General features: G+C 34.9%; 25 non-coding genes across 25 annotated transcripts; all 25 read right to left on the bottom strand.

Moving 5' to 3' along the window:
- Positions 1 to 262: 262 nt before the first annotated feature.
- Positions 263 to 337, bottom strand: TRNAT-AGU (transfer RNA threonine (anticodon AGU)). The gene has a single exon. It is a non-coding gene; the product is annotated as a tRNA-Thr (tRNA).
- Positions 338 to 759: 422 nt separating this feature from the next.
- TRNAT-CGU (transfer RNA threonine (anticodon CGU)) lies at positions 760 to 832 on the bottom strand. Its single transcript has one exon. It is a non-coding gene; the product is annotated as a tRNA-Thr (tRNA).
- Positions 833 to 1,269: 437 nt separating this feature from the next.
- On the bottom strand, positions 1,270 to 1,343 carry TRNAT-AGU (transfer RNA threonine (anticodon AGU)). Its single transcript has one exon. It is a non-coding gene; the product is annotated as a tRNA-Thr (tRNA).
- A 430-nt stretch (positions 1,344 to 1,773) lies between these two features.
- TRNAT-CGU (transfer RNA threonine (anticodon CGU)) lies at positions 1,774 to 1,846 on the bottom strand. The gene has a single exon. It is a non-coding gene; the product is annotated as a tRNA-Thr (tRNA).
- A 442-nt stretch (positions 1,847 to 2,288) lies between these two features.
- On the bottom strand, positions 2,289 to 2,362 carry TRNAT-AGU (transfer RNA threonine (anticodon AGU)). Its single transcript has one exon. It is a non-coding gene; the product is annotated as a tRNA-Thr (tRNA).
- Positions 2,363 to 2,792: 430 nt separating this feature from the next.
- TRNAT-CGU (transfer RNA threonine (anticodon CGU)) lies at positions 2,793 to 2,865 on the bottom strand. The gene has a single exon. It is a non-coding gene; the product is annotated as a tRNA-Thr (tRNA).
- A 940-nt stretch (positions 2,866 to 3,805) lies between these two features.
- On the bottom strand, positions 3,806 to 3,878 carry TRNAT-CGU (transfer RNA threonine (anticodon CGU)). The gene has a single exon. It is a non-coding gene; the product is annotated as a tRNA-Thr (tRNA).
- A 436-nt stretch (positions 3,879 to 4,314) lies between these two features.
- On the bottom strand, positions 4,315 to 4,388 carry TRNAT-AGU (transfer RNA threonine (anticodon AGU)). The gene has a single exon. It is a non-coding gene; the product is annotated as a tRNA-Thr (tRNA).
- A 431-nt stretch (positions 4,389 to 4,819) lies between these two features.
- TRNAT-CGU (transfer RNA threonine (anticodon CGU)) lies at positions 4,820 to 4,892 on the bottom strand. Its single transcript has one exon. It is a non-coding gene; the product is annotated as a tRNA-Thr (tRNA).
- Positions 4,893 to 5,327: 435 nt separating this feature from the next.
- TRNAT-AGU (transfer RNA threonine (anticodon AGU)) lies at positions 5,328 to 5,401 on the bottom strand. Its single transcript has one exon. It is a non-coding gene; the product is annotated as a tRNA-Thr (tRNA).
- Positions 5,402 to 5,827: 426 nt separating this feature from the next.
- Positions 5,828 to 5,900, bottom strand: TRNAT-CGU (transfer RNA threonine (anticodon CGU)). Its single transcript has one exon. It is a non-coding gene; the product is annotated as a tRNA-Thr (tRNA).
- A 941-nt stretch (positions 5,901 to 6,841) lies between these two features.
- TRNAT-CGU (transfer RNA threonine (anticodon CGU)) lies at positions 6,842 to 6,914 on the bottom strand. The gene has a single exon. It is a non-coding gene; the product is annotated as a tRNA-Thr (tRNA).
- Positions 6,915 to 7,351: 437 nt separating this feature from the next.
- Positions 7,352 to 7,425, bottom strand: TRNAT-AGU (transfer RNA threonine (anticodon AGU)). The gene has a single exon. It is a non-coding gene; the product is annotated as a tRNA-Thr (tRNA).
- Positions 7,426 to 7,855: 430 nt separating this feature from the next.
- TRNAT-CGU (transfer RNA threonine (anticodon CGU)) lies at positions 7,856 to 7,928 on the bottom strand. Its single transcript has one exon. It is a non-coding gene; the product is annotated as a tRNA-Thr (tRNA).
- Positions 7,929 to 8,365: 437 nt separating this feature from the next.
- Positions 8,366 to 8,439, bottom strand: TRNAT-AGU (transfer RNA threonine (anticodon AGU)). The gene has a single exon. It is a non-coding gene; the product is annotated as a tRNA-Thr (tRNA).
- A 430-nt stretch (positions 8,440 to 8,869) lies between these two features.
- On the bottom strand, positions 8,870 to 8,942 carry TRNAT-CGU (transfer RNA threonine (anticodon CGU)). The gene has a single exon. It is a non-coding gene; the product is annotated as a tRNA-Thr (tRNA).
- A 437-nt stretch (positions 8,943 to 9,379) lies between these two features.
- On the bottom strand, positions 9,380 to 9,453 carry TRNAT-AGU (transfer RNA threonine (anticodon AGU)). The gene has a single exon. It is a non-coding gene; the product is annotated as a tRNA-Thr (tRNA).
- Positions 9,454 to 12,271: 2,818 nt separating this feature from the next.
- Positions 12,272 to 12,344, bottom strand: TRNAT-CGU (transfer RNA threonine (anticodon CGU)). Its single transcript has one exon. It is a non-coding gene; the product is annotated as a tRNA-Thr (tRNA).
- Positions 12,345 to 12,781: 437 nt separating this feature from the next.
- TRNAT-AGU (transfer RNA threonine (anticodon AGU)) lies at positions 12,782 to 12,857 on the bottom strand. The gene has a single exon. It is a non-coding gene; the product is annotated as a tRNA-Thr (tRNA).
- A 428-nt stretch (positions 12,858 to 13,285) lies between these two features.
- On the bottom strand, positions 13,286 to 13,358 carry TRNAT-CGU (transfer RNA threonine (anticodon CGU)). The gene has a single exon. It is a non-coding gene; the product is annotated as a tRNA-Thr (tRNA).
- Positions 13,359 to 13,795: 437 nt separating this feature from the next.
- TRNAT-AGU (transfer RNA threonine (anticodon AGU)) lies at positions 13,796 to 13,869 on the bottom strand. Its single transcript has one exon. It is a non-coding gene; the product is annotated as a tRNA-Thr (tRNA).
- A 2,818-nt stretch (positions 13,870 to 16,687) lies between these two features.
- TRNAT-CGU (transfer RNA threonine (anticodon CGU)) lies at positions 16,688 to 16,760 on the bottom strand. The gene has a single exon. It is a non-coding gene; the product is annotated as a tRNA-Thr (tRNA).
- Positions 16,761 to 17,197: 437 nt separating this feature from the next.
- Positions 17,198 to 17,273, bottom strand: TRNAT-AGU (transfer RNA threonine (anticodon AGU)). The gene has a single exon. It is a non-coding gene; the product is annotated as a tRNA-Thr (tRNA).
- Positions 17,274 to 18,211: 938 nt separating this feature from the next.
- On the bottom strand, positions 18,212 to 18,285 carry TRNAT-AGU (transfer RNA threonine (anticodon AGU)). Its single transcript has one exon. It is a non-coding gene; the product is annotated as a tRNA-Thr (tRNA).
- A 430-nt stretch (positions 18,286 to 18,715) lies between these two features.
- TRNAT-AGU (transfer RNA threonine (anticodon AGU)) lies at positions 18,716 to 18,788 on the bottom strand. Its single transcript has one exon. It is a non-coding gene; the product is annotated as a tRNA-Thr (tRNA).
- Positions 18,789 to 19,024: the final 236 nt, after the last annotated feature.

Here is a 19,024-nt window from a genome sequence, read left to right as displayed (position 1 = left end):
CTTGAATACTTTACAATTTTCTTTTCATGAAGGCTTTAATATTGCTCAAATAGAGGTAGTAATGTCATCTACGTCTTTTTCATAGATATGTCTTTTTTTATTTTGCAATAACAGTATTCACTCTATAATCTTGAAAATACTTGGGTTTTTATGAGGTTTAAGATGATCTGTTCAACAGTAAGATTATTCAGACTTTTATATTTTAATTGTATCAAAATAGGACCTAATGAAAATGATTTGTTATATAACAAAGAGAAAAGCAAGGCACTGCTGAGAGTTGAACTCAGGATCTCCTGTTTACTAGACAGGCGCTTTAACCAGCTAAGCCACAGCAACCCCTTGAGTCTTAAGTTTGAAAGACTTTTCTTTATGGTGTTCAAGAGAATATTGTTTTTTCACTTTCATAATATTTTATACGTTCACAGTCTTCTCTACTCAAACACTTTAGATGAAGACGCTTCACTTATAAACACCTCTCTAATTTGAAGTTTACCCTATTCATAGAATTTTAAAATATACCTTGCTGAAGAATGGATTAGTTGTATTCAACCGAGTGATCATTCAGCTCTATCTTGTTCTTTGTCATTTTCTTTTCGCTATTTCAGTCAATGCATTCCTACAAAAATCTTCACAATACCAAGTATTTTATTTCGTTTTATGATAACTTTTTCTAAAGTTCATAGAACCAGACGTTTATTCTTAAATTGTATTCAACACTTGTTTGATGAAAATTATTTCTAAAGCATGGAGAAAACAGTTAGGTGCTGCTGAGATTTGAACTCAGGATTTCTTGTTTACGAGACAGGCGCTTAAACCACTAAGCCACAGCACCAACGTCAATGAAGTATAATTCATGAATAATTTATTGTTGATGATGAAAATTATTTTCCTGCTTTTAATTCTTCTTTATATGTACTGTAATCTTAATCAGAAAAAGATACTCAATCACTAAACAAGTATTACTAGGTTTTAATAAACAAGTACTCTTATAAAACCCAATTTCATTTCTTGAATACTTTACAATTTTCTTTTCATGAAGGCTTTAATATTGCTCAAATAGAGGTAGTAATGTCATCTACGTCTTTTTCATAGATATGTCTTTTTTTATTTTTCAATAACAGTATTCACTCTATAATCTTGAAAATACTTGGGTTTTTATGAGGTTTAAGATGATCTGTTCAACAGTAAGATTAATCAGACTTTTATATTGTAATTGTATCAAAATAGGACCTAATGAAAATGATTTGTTATATAACAAAGTGAAAAGCAAGGCACTGCTGAGAGTTGAACTCAGGATCTCCTGTTTACTAGACAGGCGCTTTAACCAGCTAAGCCACAGCACCTCCTTGAGTCTTAAGTTTGAAAGACTTTTCTTTATGGTGTTCAAAAGAATATTGTTTTTTCACTTTCATAATGTTTTATAAGTTCACAGTCTTCTCTACTCAAACACTTTAGATGAAGACGCTTCACTAATTCAAAAACACCTCTCAAATTTGAAGTTTACCCTATTCATAGAATTTTAAAATACACCTTGCTGAAGAATGGATTAGTTGTATTCAACAACCGAGTGATCATTCAGCTCTATCTTGTTCTTTGTCATCTTCTTTTCGCTATTTCAGTCAATGCATTCCTACAAAAATCTTCAAAATACCTAGTATTTTATTTCGTTTTATGATAACTTTTTCTAAAGTTCATAGAACCAGACGTTTATTCTTAAATTGTATTCAACACTTGTTTGATGAAAATTATTTCTAAAGCATGGAGAAAACAGTTAGGTGCTGCTGAGATCTGAACTCAGGATTTCCTGTTTACGAGACAGGCGCTTTAACCACTAAGCCACAGCACCAACGTCAATGAAGTAAAATTTACGAATAATTTATTGTTGATGATGAACATTTGTTTCCTGCTATTAATTCTTCTTTATATGTACTGTAATCTTAATCAGAAAAAGATACTCAATCACTAAACAAGTATTAATAGATTTTAATAAACAAGTACTCTTATAAAACCCAATTTCATTTCTTGAATACTTTACAATTTTCTTTTCATGAAGGCATTAATATTGCTCAAATAGAGGTAGTAATGTCATCTACGTCTTTTTCATAGATATGTCTTTTTTTATTTTGCAATCACAGTATTCACTCTATAATCTTGAAAATACTTGGGTTTTTATGAGGTTTAAGATGATCTGTTCTGTTCAACAATAAGATTAATTAGACTTTTATATTTTAATTGTATCAAAATAGGACCTAATGAAAACGATTTGTTATATATCAAAGAGAAAAGCAAGGCACTGCTGAGAGTTAAACTCAGGATCTCCTGTTTACTAGACAGGCGCTTTAACCAGCTAAGCCACAGCACCCCCTTGAGTCTTAAGTTTGAAAGACTTTTCTTTATGGTGTTCAAGAGAATATTGTTTTTTCACTTTCATAATATTTTATAAGTTCACAGTCTTCTCTACTCAAACACTTTAGATGAAGACGCTTCACTTATTCAAAAACACCTCTCTAATTTGAAGTTTACCCTATTCATAGAATTTTAAAATATACCTTGCTGAAGAATGGATTAGTTGTATTCAACAACCGAGTGATCATTCAGCTCTATCTTGTTCTTTGTCATTTTCTTTTCGCTATTTCAGTCAATGCATTCCTACAAAAATCTTCACAATACCAAGTATTTTATTTCGTTTTATGATAACTTTTCCTAAAGTTCATAGAACCAGACATTTATTCTTAAATTGTATTCAACACTTGTTTGATGAAAATTATTTCTAAAGCATGGAGAAAACAGTTAGGTGCTGCTGAGATTTGAACTCAGGATTTCCTGTTTACGAGACAGGCGCTTTAACCACTAAGCCACAGCACCAACATCAATGAAGTAAAATTCATGAATAATTTATTGTTGATGATGAAAATTTGTTTCCTGCTATTAATTCTTCTTTATATGCACTGTAATCTTAATCAGAAAAAGATACTCAATCACTAAACAAGTATTAATAGGTTTTAATAAACAAGTACTCCTATAAAACCCAATTTCATTTCTTGAATACTTTACAATTTTCTTTTCATGAAGGCATTAATATTGCTCAAATAGAGGTAGTAATGTCATCTACGTCTTTTTCATAGATATGTCTTTTTTTATTTTGCAACAACAGTATTCACTCTATAATCTTGAAAATACTTTGGTTTTATGAGGTTTAAGATGATCTGTTCAACAGTAAGATTAATCAGACTTTTATATTTTAATTGTATCAAAATAGGACCTAATGAAAATGATTTGTTATATAACAAAGAGAAAAGCAAGGCACTGCTGAGAGTTGAACTCAGGATCTCCTGTTTACTAGCCAGGCACTTTAACCAGCTAAGCCACATCACCCGCTTGAGTCTTAATTTTGAAAGACTTTTTTTATGGTGTTCAAGAGAATATTGTTTTTTTCACTTTCATAATATTTTATAAGTTCACAGTCTTCTCTACTCAAACACTTTAGATAAAGACGCTTCACTTATTCAAAAACACCTCTCTAATTTGAAGTTTACCCTATTCATAGAATTTTAAAATATACCTTGCTGAAGAATGGATTAGTTGTATTCAACAACCGAGTGATCATTCAGCTCTATCTTGTTCTTTGTCATTTTCTTTTCGCTATTTCAGTCAATGCATTCCTACAAAAATCTTCACAATACCAAGAATTTTATATCGTTTTATGATAACTTTTTCTAAAGTTCATAGAACCAGACGTTTATTCTTAAATTGTATTAAACACTTGTTTGATGAAAATTATTTCTAAAGCATGGAGAAAACAGTTAGGTGCTGTTGAGATTTGAACTCAGGATTTCCTGTTTACGAGACAGGCGCTTTAATCACTAAGCCACAGCACCAACGTCAATGAAATAAAACTCATGAATAATTTATTGTTGATGATGAAAATTTGTTTCCTGCTATTAATTCTTCTTTATATGTACTGTAATCTTAATCACAAAAAGATACTCAATCACTAAACAAGTATTAATAAGTTTTAATAAACAAGTACTCTTATAAAACCCAATTTCATTTCTTGAATACTTTACAATGTTCTTTTCATGAAGGCATTAATATTGCTCAAATAGAGGTAGTAATGTCATCTACGTCTTTTTCATAGATATGTTTTTTTTATTTTGCAATAAAAGTATTCACTCTATAATCTTGAAAATACTTGGGTTTTTATGAGGTTTAAGATGATCTGTTCAACAGTAAGATTAATCAGACTTTTATATTTTAATTGTATCAAAATAGTACCTAAAGAAAATGATTTGTTATATAACAAAGAGAAAAGCAAGGCACGGCTGAGAGTTGAACTCAGGATCTCCTGTTTACTAGACAGGTGCTTTAACCAGCTAAGCCACAGCACCCCCTTGAGTCTTAAGTTTGAAAGACTTTTCTTTATGGTGTTCAAGAGAATATTGTTTTTTTCACATTCATAATATTTTATAAGTTCACAGTCTTCTCTACTCAAACACTTTAGATGAAGACGCTTCACTTATTCAAAAACACCTCTCTAATTTGAAGTTTACCCTATTCATAGAATTTTAAAATATACCTTGCTGAAGAATGGATTAGTTGTATTCAACAACCGAGTGATCATTCAGCTCTATCTTGTTCTTTGTCATTTTCTTTTCGCTATTTCAGTCAATGCATTCCTACAAAAATCTTCACAATACCAAGTATTTTATTTCGTTTTATGATAACTTTTTCTAAAGTTCATAGAACCAGACGTTTATTCTTAAATTGTATTCAACACTTGTTTGATGAAAATTATTTCTAAAGCATGGAGAAAACAGTTAGGTGCTGCTGAGATTTGAACTCAGGATTTCCTGTTTACGAGACAGGCACTTTAACCACTAAGCCACAGCACCAACGTCAATGAAATAAAATTCATGAATAAGTTATTGTTGATGATGAAAATGTGTTTCCTGCTATTAATTCTTCTTTATATGTACTGTAATCTTAATAACAAAAAGATACTCAATCACTAAACAAGTATTATTAAGTTTTAATAAACAAGTACTCTTATAAAACCCAATTTCATTTCTTGAATACTTTACAATTTTCTTTTCATGAAGGCATTAATATTGCTCAAATAGAGGTAGTAATGTCATCTACATCTTTTTAATAGATGTCTTTTTTTATTTTGCAATAACAGTATTCACTCTATAATCTTGAAAATACTTGGGTTTTTATGAGGTTTAAGATGATCTGTTCAACAGTAAGATTATTCAGACTTTTATATTTTAATTGTATCAAAATAGGACCTAATGAAAATGATTTGTTATATAACAAAGAGAAAAGCAAGGCACTGCTGAGAGTTGAACTCAGGATCTCCTGTTTACTAGACAGGCGCTTTAACCAGCTAAGCCACAGCACCCTCTTGAGACTTAAGTTTGAAACACTTTTCTTTATGCTAATCAAGAGAATATTGTTTTTTCACTTTCATAATATTTTATACGTTCACAGTCTTCTCTACTCAAACACTTTAGATGAAGACGCTTCACTTATAAACACCTCTCTAATTTGAAGTTTACCCTATTCATAGAATTTTAAAATATACCTTGCTGAAGAATGGATTAGTTGTATTCAACAACCGAGTGATCATTCAGCTCTATCTTGTTCTTTGTCATTTTCTTTTCGCTATTTCAATCAATGCATTCCTACAAAAATCTTCACAATACCAAGTATTTTATTTCGTTTTATGATAACTTTTTCTAAAGTTCATAGAACCAGATGTTTATTCTTAAATTGTATTCAACACTTGTTTGATGAAAATTATTTCTAAAGCATGGAGAAAACAGTTAGGTGCTGCTGAGATTTGAACTTAGGATTTCCTGTTTACGAGACAGGCGCTTTAACCACTAAGCCACAGCACCAACGTCAATGAAGTATAATTCATGAATAATTTATTGTTGATGATGAAAATTTGTTTCCTGCTTTTAATTCTTCTTTATATGTACTGTAATCTTAATCAGAAAAAGATACTCAATCACTAAACAAGTATTCCTAGGTTTTAATAAACAAGTACTCTTATAAAACCCAATTTCATTTCTTGAATACTTTACAATTTTCTTTTCATGAAGGCTTTAATATTGCTCAAATAGAGGTAGTAATGTCAACTACGTCTTTTTCATAGATATGTCTTTTTTTATTTTGCAATAACAGTATTCACTCTATAATCTTGAAAATACTTGGGTTTTTATGAGGTTTAAGATGATCTGTTCAACAGTAAGATTAATCAGACTTTTATATTTTAATTGTATCAAAATAGGACCTAATGAAAATGATTTGTTATATAACAAAGAGAAAAGCAAGGCACTGCTGAGAGTTGAACTCTGGATCTCCTGTTTACTAGACAGGCGCTTTAACCAGCTAAGCCACAGCACCCCCTTGAATCTTAAGTTTGAAATACTTTTCTTTATGGTGTTAAAGAGAATATTGTTTTTTCACTTTCATAATATTTTATAAGTTCACAGTCTTCTCTACTCAAACACGTTAGATAAAGACGCTTCACTTATTAAAAAAAACCTCTCTAATTTGAAGTTTACCCTATTCATAGAATGTTAAAATATACCTTGCTGAAAAACGGAATAGTTGTATTCAACAACCGAGTGATCATTCAGCTCTATCTTGTTCTTTGTCATTTTCTTTTCGCTATTTCAGTCAATGCATTCCTACAAAAATCTTCACAATACCAAGTATTTTATTTCGTTTTATGATAACTTTTCCTAAAGTTCATAGAACCAGACATTTATTCTTAAATTGTATTCAACACTTGTTTGATGAAAATTATTTCTAAAGCATGGAGAAAACAGTTAGGTGCTGCTGAGATTTGAACTTAGGATTTCCTGTTTACGAGACAGGCGCTTTAACCATTAAGCCACAGCACCAACGTCAATGAAGAATAATTCATGAATAATTTATTGTTGATGATGAAAATTTGTTTCCTGCTTTTAATTCTTCTTTATATGTACTGTAATCTTAATCAGAAAAAGATACTCAATCACTAAACAAGTATTCCTAGGTTTTAATAAACAAGTACTCTTATAAAACCCAATTTCATTTCTTGAATACTTTACAATTTTCTTTTCATGAAGGCTTTAATATTGCTCAAATAGAGGTAGTAATGTCAACTACGTCTTTTTCATAGATATGTCTTTTTTTATTTTGCAATAACAGTATTCACTCTATAATCTTGAAAATACTTGGGTTTTTATGAGGTTTAAGATGATCTGTTCAACAGTAAGATTAATCAGACTTTTATATTTTAATTGTATCAAAATAGGACCTAATGAAAATGATTTGTTATATAACAATGAGAAAAGCAAGGCACTGCTGAGAGTTGAACTCATGATCTCCTGTTTACTAGACAGGCGCTTTAACCAGCTAAGCCACAGCACCCCCTTGAGTCTTAAGTTTGAAAGACTTTTCCGTATGGTGTTCAAGAGAATATTGTTTTTTCACTTTCATAATATTTTATAAGTTCACAGTCTTCTCTACTCAAACACTTTAGATGAAGACGCTTCACTTATTCAAAAACACCTCTCTAATTTGAACTTTACCCTATTCATAGAATTTAAAAATATACCTTGCTGAAGAATGGATTAGTTGTATTCAACAACCGAGTGATCATTCAGCTGTATCTTGTTCTTTGTCATTTTCTTTTCGCTATTTCAGTCAATGCATTCCTACAAAAATCTTCACAATACCAAGTATTTTATTTCGTTTTATGATAACTTTTTCTAAAGTTCATAGAACCAGACGTTTATTCTTAAATTGTATTCAACACTTGTTTGATGAAAATTATTTCTAAAGCATGGAGAAAACAGTTTGGTGCTGCTGAGATTTGAACTCAGGATTTCCTGTTTACGAAACAGGCGCTTTAACCACTAAGCCACAGCACCAAAGTCAATGAAATAAAATTCATGAATAAGTTATTGTTGATGGTGAAAATTTGTTTCCTGCTATTAATTCTTCTTTATATGTAGTATAATCTTAATAACAAAAAGATACTCAATCACTAAACAAGTATTATTAAGTTTTAATAAACAAGTACTCTTATAAAACCCAATTTCATTTCTTGAATACTTTACAATTTTCTTTTCATGAAGGCATTATTATTGCTCAAATAGAGGTAGTAATGTCATCTACGTCTTTTTCATAGAAATGTCTTTTTTTATTTTGCAATAACAGTATTCACTCTATAATCTTGAAAATACTTGGGTTTTTATGAGGTTTAAGATGATCTGTTCAACAGTAAGATTAATCAGATTTTTATATTTTAATTGTATCAAAATAGGACCTAATGAAAATGATTTGTTATATAACAAAGAGAAAAGCAAGGCACTGCTGAGAGTTGAACTCATGATCTCCTGTTTACTAGACAGGCGCTTTAACCAGCTAAGCCACAGCACCCCCTTGAGTCTTAAGTTCGAAAGACTTTTCCGTATGGTGTTCAAGAGAATATTGTTTTTTCACTTTCATAATATTTTATAAGTTCACAGTCTTCTCTACTCAAACACTTTAGATGAAGACGCTTCACTTATTCAATAACACCTCTCTAATTTGAAGTTTACCCTATTCATAGAATTTTAAAATATACCTTGCTGAAGAATGGATTAGTTGTATTCAACAACCGAGTGATCATTCAGCTGTATCTTGTTCTTTGTCATTTTCTTTTCGCTATTTCAGTCAATGCATTCCTACAAAAATCTTCACAATACCAAGTATTTTATTTCGTTTTATGATAACTTTTTCTAAAGTTCATAGAACCAGACGTTTATTCTTAAATTGTATTCAACACTTGTTTGCTGAAAATTATTTCTAAAGCATGGAGAAAACAGTTAGGTGCTGCTGAGATTTGAACTCAGGATTTCCTGTTTACGAGACAGGCACTTTAAGCACTAAGCCACAGCACCAAAGTCAATGAACTAAAATTCATGAATAATTTATTGTTGATGATGAAAATTTGTTTCCTGCTATTAATTCTTCTTTATACGTACTGTAATCTTAATCACAAAAAGATACTCAATCACTAAACAAGTATTAATACGTTTTAATAAACAAGTACTCTTATAAAACCTAATTTCATTTCTTGAATACTTCACAATTTTCTTTTCATGAAGACATTAATATTGCTCAAATAGAGGTAGTAATGTCATCTACATCTTTTTCATAGATATGTCTTTTTTTATTTTGCAATAACAGTATTCACTCTATAATCTTGAAAATACTTGGGTTTTTATGAGGTTTAAGATGATCTGTTCAACAGTAAGATTAATCAGACTTTTATATTTTAATTGTATCAAAATAGGACCTAATGAAAATGATTTGTTATATAACAAAGAGAAAAGCAAGGCACTGCTGAGAGTTGAACTCAGGATCTCCTGTTTACTAGACAGGCGCTTTAACCAGCTAAGCCACAACACCCCCTTGAGTCTTAAGTTTGAAAGACTTTTCTTTATGGTGTTCAAGAGAATATTGTTTTTTCCCTTTCATAATATTTTCTAAGTTCACAGTCTTCTCTACTCAAACACTTTAGATGAAGACGCTTCACTTATTCAAAAACACCTCTCTAATTTGAAGTTTACCCTATTCATAGAATTTTTAAATATACCTTGCTGAAGAATGGATTAGTTGTATTCAACAACCGAGTGATCATTTGTTATTGTTATAGTTATTGTTAATGTCGGTTTATATAGCGCCAAATCACCGACAGGTCTCAGGGCGCTTTTGACCGCAATGACATAACAGCCCGGGCAGCAGCAGGAGGCGCGTTGGATCTATACTGAGCTCAACGCTGTTCTGAATAGAGTTGTCTTTAGGGCTTTCCTAAAGTGAAGCAGGTTTCCTTCCTTGCGAAGGGCTTCAGGCAGCTCATTCCACATTTTGGGCATTAGGACCGAAAAGGATCTCCCTCCTTTTGTGGCTAGCCTGAACCGAGGACATACAAGCAACTGAGCCTCGGAGGACCTTAGGCTTCTTTCGGGCCTGTAGATCACTAGTCTTTCCTTGATATAGGAAGGGGCTTGCCCGTAGATAGCCTTGTGGGCTATACAGAGACTTTTAAAAGCCGACCTTTGCGTCACTGGTATCCAGTGAAGACTCAGCAACAGCGGGAATGCATGTGATCTCCTTGGAAGTCTGAAGATTAGTCTTGCCGCATCATTTAAGACTACCTGCAGTCTGTTTGTTAAGGCTTTAGGTAAGCCCAGGTAGAGCGCATTTCCGTAGTCCAGCCTCGACAGTATGGTGGCAGAAACTATCGTACGGAGCGTGGGCTGGGAAAGAAGTGGAACAAGTTTGCGCAGTTGTCTTATGATGCCGTTGCAGGTACCCACTACCGCAGAGATTTGATTGGTCATTGAGAGGGCGCCGTCTATCTTAATGCCAAGACTTTTGACCGCGATTGCTGGCTTAGGGGTGGGCCCTAATTCCTGTGGCCAGTAAAGGTCACACCAGGGGGAGCAGGTGGATGACACAATTAACACCTCCGTTTTCTCTGGGTTAATCTTCAGGAGGTTCCTGGACATCCAGTTGACTGTGTACCTGAGAATCTTCTGGGCCAGCAACTGGGCCCGTACGGTGTCATCCATGCTCAGCAACAACTGGGTGTCGTCTGCATAGTTAAACACCCGACAGCCCATCTCAACCAAGGTGCTTATTAGTGGTTGCAGGTATAGGTTGAACAGTAAGGGGGACAGGGTGGAGCCTTGGGGTACCCCACATGTCAGGTCTCCTGCTCCTGATACATCCTCTCCCAGCTGAATCCTCTGGGTTCGTCCGGACAGGAAGGATTCCAGCCAGAGGTAAGCAGAGCCCCGAAACCCAAACCCGGCCAACCTATCTAGGAGTATGGTATGGCTGACAGTACCAAACGCCACTGATAGGTCTAAAAGTATCAGGGCGCTTGGTTTCTTTCGGTCAGCCAACCCTCTAAGGTCGTCCAGCACCAAGAGCATGACTAGCTCGGTGCTATGGTGGGCACGGAACCCTGCCTGCATCTCATGGAGCAGATGGTTAGACTCCAGGAACGCAGCCAGGGACTTCAGAACATGCTGCTCAAGCACCTTGGATAGAAATGGAAGCTGGGAGATGGGCCGATAGTTTTTTAATACTTTGGATCGGCCCCTGCTTTCTTGATTAGGGGCTTCACTCGGGCCTCTTTAAAGCTAGCTGGCAGCTGCCCCGTGTTCAATTACCTATTTAGCATGGACAGAATGCGTTCCTCTAGGCTGAGGCGGGCTAAGCGAAACACACTTGGAGGACATGGGTCGGCTGGGGAGCCTGACTTTGTTTTCCTCATTAAGGTTTCTAGGCTCAATGAATCAATCGGGGGAAAACTAGACAAGTACATTCCACCTGGAGTTTTAGCAGGATATAGTTCAGTAGAGCCAACTCTGGTACTTGTTATTTCTTGTAAAATAGTCTCAACCTTCTCTAGGAAGTATTTCAAAAAAGTGTCACAATTGAAGGTGGTCTCTATAGGTTGAGTTCTTTTACTTAGTTCCGTGAGGATTTTAAAAGTTTCCTTCTGAACGTTATCTGCCTTATTAATGCGATTTTCGTAGAATGTCGCTTTAGATTCCTGTATATGTTTTTTATATGCCCGAAACAACTGCCTATATTGTTCACGGGATTCGGGGTCTTTTTTTCTCCTCCAGTTTCTCTCAGCATTTCGCAAATCTTTCCTATGCTCTCTTAGAGCTGGTGTGAACCAGGGGGCTCCCTTCCCACCACTATTCATTTTCTGGGACTTCACTGGTGCAATCTGATCAATTGCCTTTATTAGACCACCCATTAGATCTTTACACTCTTGGTCTATGTCGGCGCCTGGCGCCGTGGGTTGAGTGAATTCCCTGAGCGACAAAGTCAATGTTTGTGCATCAACATTTTTCCATTGACGAGTCTTTTTAATTTTTGGTGGGGGCTGTGGGGGTTTTGCGCCAATAGGGACATCGCAATATATCAGGTGGTGGTCTGACCAGATACAAGGGAGAACTTTTACTGAGGTGATCTTAGGATCCAACACCCAGACCAGGTCAAGGATTTGGCTCTATCTTGTTCTTTGTCATTTTCCTTTCGCTATTTCAGTCAATGCATTCCTACAAAAATCTTCACAATACCAAGTATTTTATTTCTTTTTATGATAACTTTTTCTAAAGTTCATAGAACCAGACGTTTATTCTTAAATTGTATTCAACACTTGTTTAATGAAAATTATTTCTAAAGCATGGAGAAAACAGCTAGGTGCTGCTGAGATTTGAACTCAGGATTTCCTGTTTACGAGACAGGCACTTTAACCACTAAGCCACAGCACCAACATCAATGAAATAAAATTCATGAATAATTTATTGTTGATGATGAAAATTTGTTTCCTGCTATTAATTCTTCTTTATATGTACTGTAATCTTAATAACAAAAAGATACTCAATCACTAAACAAATATTATTAAGTTTTAATAAACAAGTACTCTTATAAAACCCAATTTCATTTCTTGAATACTTTACAATTTTCTTTTCATGAAGGCATTAATATTGCTCAAATAGAGGTAGTAATGTCATCTACGTCTTTTTCATAGAAATGTCTTTTTTTATTTTGCAATAACAGTATTCACTCTATGATCTTGAAAATACTTGGTTTTTTATGAGGTTTAAGATGATCTGTTCAACAGTAAGATTAATCAGACTTTTATATTTTAATTGTATCAAAATAGGACCTAATGAAAATTATTTGTTATATAACAAAGAGAAAAGCAAGGCACTGCTGAGACTTGAACTCAGGATCTCCTGTTTACTAGACAGGCGCTTTAACCAGCTAAGCCACAGCACACCCTTGAGTCTTAAGTTTGAAAGACTTTTCTTTATGGTGTTCAAGAGAATATTGTTTTTTCACTTTCATAATATTTTATAAGTTCACAGTCTTCTCTACTCAAACACTTTAGATGAAGACGCTTCACTTATTCAAAAACACCTCTCTAATTTGAAGTTTACCCTATTCATAGAATTTTAAAATATACCTTGCTGAAGAATGGATTAGTTGTATTCAACAACCGAGTGATCATTCAGCTGTATCTTGTTCTTTGTCATTTTCTTTTCGCTATTTCAGTCAATGCATTCCTACAAAAATCTTCACAATACCAAGTATTTTATTTCGTTTTATGATAACTTTTTCTAAAGTTCATAGAACCAGACGTTTATTCTTAAATTGTATTCAACACTTGTTTGCTGAAAATTATTTCTAAAGCATGGAGAAAACAGTTAGGTGCTGCTGAGATTTGAACTCAGGATTTCCTGTTTACGAGACAGGCACTTTAAGCACTAAGCCACAGCACCAAAGTCAATGAACTAAAATTCATGAATAATTTATTGTTGATGATGAAAATTTGTTTCCTGCTATTAATTCTTCTTTATACGTACTGTAATCTTAATCACAAAAAGATACTCAATCACTAAACAAGTATTAATACGTTTTAATAAACAAGTACTCTTATAAAACCTAATTTCATTTCTTGAATACTTCACAATTTTCTTTTCATGAAGACATTAATATTGCTCAAATAGAGGTAGTAATGTCATCTACATCTTTTTCATAGATATGTCTTTTTTTATTTTGCAATAACAGTATTCACTCTATAATCTTGAAAATACTTGGGTTTTTATGAGGTTTAAGATGATCTGTTCAACAGTAAGATTAATCAGACTTTTATATTTTAATTGTATCAAAATAGGACCTAATGAAAATGATTTGTTATATAACAAAGAGAAAAGCAAGGCACTGCTGAGAGTTGAACTCAGGATCTCCTGTTTACTAGACAGGCGCTTTAACCAGCTAAGCCACAACACCCCCTTGAGTCTTAAGTTTGAAAGACTTTTCTTTATGGTGTTCAAGAGAATATTGTTTTTTCCCTTTCATAATATTTTCTAAGTTCACAGTCTTCTCTACTCAAACACTTTAGATGAAGACGCTTCACTTATTCAAAAACACCTCTCTAATTTGAAGTTTACCCTATTCATAGAATTTTTAAATATACCTTGCTGAAGAATGGATTAGTTGTATTCAACAACCGAGTGATCATTTGTTATTGTTATAGTTATTGTTAATGTCGGTTTATATAGCGCCAAATCACCGACAGGTCTCAGGGCGCTTTTGACCGCAATGACATAACAGCCCGGGCAGCAGCAGGAGGCGCGTTGGATCTATACTGAGCTCAACGCTGTTCTGAATAGAGTTGTCTTTAGGGCTTTCCTAAAGTGAAGCAGGTTTCCTTCCTTGCGAAGGGCTTCAGGCAGCTCATTCCACATTTTGGGCATTAGGACCGAAAAGGATCTCCCTCCTTTTGTGGCTAGCCTGAACCGAGGACATACAAGCAACTGAGCCTCGGAGGACCTTAGGCTTCTTTCGGGCCTGTAGATCACTAGTCTTTCCTTGATATAGGAAGGGGCTTGCCCGTAGATAGCCTTGTGGGCTATACAGAGACTTTTAAAAGCCGACCTTTGCGTCACTGGTATCCAGTGAAGACTCAGCAACAGCGGGAATGCATGTGATCTCCTTGGAAGTCTGAAGATTAGTCTTGCCGCATCATTTAAGACTACCTGCAGTCTGTTTGTTAAGGCTTTAGGTAAGCCCAGGTAGAGCGCATTTCCGTAGTCCAGCCTCGACAGTATGGTGGCAGAAACTATCGTACGGAGCGTGGGCTGGGAAAGAAGTGGAACAAGTTTGCGCAGTTGTCTTATGATGCCGTTGCAGGTACCCACTACCGCAGAGATTTGATTGGTCATTGAGAGGGCGCCGTCTATCTTAATGCCAAGACTTTTGACCGCGATTGCTGGCTTAGGGGTGGGCCCTAATTCCTGTGGCCAGTAAAGGTCACACCAGGGGGAGCAGGTGGATGACACAATTAACACCTCCGTTTTCTCTGGGTTAATCTTCAGGAGGTTCCTGGACATCCAGTTGACTGTGTACCTGAGAATCTTCTGGGCCAGCAACTGGGCCCGTACGGTGTCATCCATGCTCAGCAACAACTGGGTGTCGTCTGCATAGTTAAACACCCGACAGCCCATCTCAACCAAGGTGCTTATTAGTGGTTGCAGGTATAGGTTGAACAGTAAGGGGGACAGGGTGGAGCCTTGGGGTACCCCACATGTCAGGTCTCCTGCTCCTGATACATCCTCTCCCAGCTGAATCCTCTGGGTTCGTCCGGACAGGAAGGATTCCAGCCAGAGGTAAGCAGAGCCCCGAAACCCAAACCCGGCCAACCTATCTAGGAGTATGGTATGGCTGACAGTACCAAACGCCACTGATAGGTCTAAAAGTATCAGGGCGCTTGGTTTCTTTCGGTCAGCCAACCCTCTAAGGTCGTCCAGCACCAAGAGCATGACTAGCTCGGTGCTATGGTGGGCACGGAACCCTGCCTGCATCTCATGGAGCAGATGGTTAGACTCCAGGAACGCAGCCAGGGACTTCAGAACATGCTGCTCAAGCACCTTGGATAGAAATGGAAGCTGGGAGATGGGCCGATAGTTTTTTAATACTTTGGATCGGCCCCTGCTTTCTTGATTAGGGGCTTCACTCGGGCCTCTTTAAAGCTAGCTGGCAGCTGCCCCGTGTTCAATTACCTATTTAGCATGGACAGAATGCGTTCCTCTAGGCTGAGGCGGGCTAAGCGAAACACACTTGGAGGACATGGGTCGGCTGGGGAGCCTGACTTTGTTTTCCTCATTAAGGTTTCTAGGCTCAATGAATCAATCGGGGGAAAACTAGACAAGTACATTCCACCTGGAGTTTTAGCAGGATATAGTTCAGTAGAGCCAACTCTGGTACTTGTTATTTCTTGTAAAATAGTCTCAACCTTCTCTAGGAAGTATTTCAAAAAAGTGTCACAATTGAAGGTGGTCTCTATAGGTTGAGTTCTTTTACTTAGTTCCGTGAGGATTTTAAAAGTTTCCTTCTGAACGTTATCTGCCTTATTAATGCGATTTTCGTAGAATGTCGCTTTAGATTCCTGTATATGTTTTTTATATGCCCGAAACAACTGCCTATATTGTTCACGGGATTCGGGGTCTTTTTTTCTCCTCCAGTTTCTCTCAGCATTTCGCAAATCTTTCCTATGCTCTCTTAGAGCTGGTGTGAACCAGGGGGCTCCCTTCCCACCACTATTCATTTTCTGGGACTTCACTGGTGCAATCTGATCAATTGCCTTTATTAGACCACCCATTAGATCTTTACACTCTTGGTCTATGTCGGCGCCTGGCGCCGTGGGTTGAGTGAATTCCCTGAGCGACAAAGTCAATGTTTGTGCATCAACATTTTTCCATTGACGAGTCTTTTTAATTTTTGGTGGGGGCTGTGGGGGTTTTGCGCCAATAGGGACATCGCAATATATCAGGTGGTGGTCTGACCAGATACAAGGGAGAACTTTTACTGAGGTGATCTTAGGATCCAACACCCAGACCAGGTCAAGGATTTGGCTCTATCTTGTTCTTTGTCATTTTCCTTTCGCTATTTCAGTCAATGCATTCCTACAAAAATCTTCACAATACCAAGTATTTTATTTCTTTTTATGATAACTTTTTCTAAAGTTCATAGAACCAGACGTTTATTCTTAAATTGTATTCAACACTTGTTTAATGAAAATTATTTCTAAAGCATGGAGAAAACAGCTAGGTGCTGCTGAGATTTGAACTCAGGATTTCCTGTTTACGAGACAGGCACTTTAACCACTAAGCCACAGCACCAACATCAATGAAATAAAATTCATGAATAATTTATTGTTGATGATGAAAATTTGTTTCCTGCTATTAATTCTTCTTTATATGTACTGTAATCTTAATAACAAAAAGATACTCAATCACTAAACAAATATTATTAAGTTTTAATAAACAAGTACTCTTATAAAACCCAATTTCATTTCTTGAATACTTTACAATTTTCTTTTCATGAAGGCATTAATATTGCTCAAATAGAGGTAGTAATGTCATCTACGTCTTTTTCATAGAAATGTCTTTTTTTATTTTGCAATAACAGTATTCACTCTATGATCTTGAAAATACTTGGTTTTTTATGAGGTTTAAGATGATCTGTTCAACAGTAAGATTAATCAGACTTTTATATTTTAATTGTATCAAAATAGGACCTAATGAAAATTATTTGTTATATAACAAAGAGAAAAGCAAGGCACTGCTGAGACTTGAACTCAGGATCTCCTGTTTACTAGACAGGCGCTTTAACCAGCTAAGCCACAGCACACCCTTGAGTCTTAAGTTTGAAAGACTTTTCTTTATGGTGTTCAAGAGAATATTGTTTTTTCACTTTCATAATATTTTATAAGTTCACAGTCTTCTCTACTCAAACACTTTAGATGAAGACGCTTCACTTATTCAAAAACACCTCTCTAATTTGAAGTTTACCCTATTCATAGAATTTTAAAATATACCTTGCTGAAGAATGGATTAGTTGTATTCAACAACCGAGTGATCATTCAGCTCTATCTTGTTCTTTGTCATTTTCTTTTCGCTATTTCAGTCAATGCATTCCTACAAAAATCTTCACAATACCAAGTATTTTATTTCTTTTTATGATAACTTTTTCTAAAGTTCATAGAACCAGACGTCTATTCTTAAATTGTATTCAACACTTGTTTGATGAAAATTATTTCTAAAGCATGGAAAAAACAGTTAGGTGCTGCTGAGATTTGATCTCAGGATTTCCTGTTTACGAGACAGGTGCTTTAACCACTAAGCCACAGATCCAACATCAATGAAACAAAATTCATGAATAATTTATTGTTGATGATGAAAATTTGTTTCCTGCTATTAATTCTTCTTTATATGTACTGTAATCTTAATCACAAAAAGATACTCAATCACTAAACAAGTATCAATAAGTTTTAATAAACAAGTACTCTTATAAAACCCAATTTCATTTCTTGAATACTTTACAATTTTCTTTTCATGAAGGCATTAATATTGCTCAAATAGAGGTAGTAATGTCATCTACGTCTTTTTCATAGATATGTCTTTTTTTATTTTGCAATAACAGTATTCACTCTATAATCTTGAAAATACTTGGGTTTTTATGAGGTTTAAGATGATCTGTTCAACAGTAAGATTAATCAGACTTTTATATTTTAATTGTATCAAAATAGGACCTAATGAAAATGATTTGTTATATAACAAAGAGAAAAGCAAGGCACTGCTGAGAGTTGAACTCAGGATCTCCTGTTTACTAGACAGGCGCTTTAACCAGCTGAGCCACAGCACCCCCTTGAGTCTTAAGTTTGAAAGACTTTTCCGTATGGTGTTCAAGAGAATATTGTTTTTACACTTTCATAATATTTTATAAGTTCACAGTCTTCTCTACTCAAACACTTTAGATGAAGACGCTTCACTTATTCAAAAACACCTCTCTAATTTGAAGTTTACCCTATTCATAGAATTTTAAAATATACCTTGCTGAAGAATGGATTAGTTGTATTCAACAACCGAGTGATCATTCAGCTCTATCTTGTTCTTTGTCATTTTCTTTTCGCTATTTCAGTCAATGCATTCCTACAAAAATCTTCACAATACCAAGTATTTTATTTCGTTTTATGATAACTTTTTCTAAAGTTCATAGAACCAGACGTTTATTCTTAAATTGTATTCAACACTTGTTTGATGAAAATTATTTCTAAAGCATGTAGAAAACAGGTAGGTGCTGCCGAGATTTGAACTCAGGATTTCCTGTTTACTAGACAGGCGCTTTAACCACTAAGCCACAGCACCAACGTCAATGAAATAAAATTCATGAATAATTTATTGTTGATGATGAAAATTTGTTTCCTGCTATTAATTCTTCTTTATATGTACTGTAATCTTAATAACAAAAAGATACTCAATCACTAAACAAGTATTATTAAGTTTTAATAAACAAGTACTCTTATAAAACCCAATTTCATTTCTTGAATACTTTACAATTTTCTTTTCATGAAGGCATTAATATTGCTCAAATAGAGGTAGTA

The sequence above is a fragment of the Lissotriton helveticus genome, chromosome 4_1, assembly GCF_964261635.1.
Source record: "Lissotriton helveticus chromosome 4_1, aLisHel1.1, whole genome shotgun sequence".
NCBI lineage: Eukaryota > Metazoa > Chordata > Amphibia > Caudata > Salamandridae > Lissotriton > Lissotriton helveticus.
Note: the sequence above shows the minus strand (reverse complement) of the source record. Positions and strands in the feature narration are given on the sequence as shown.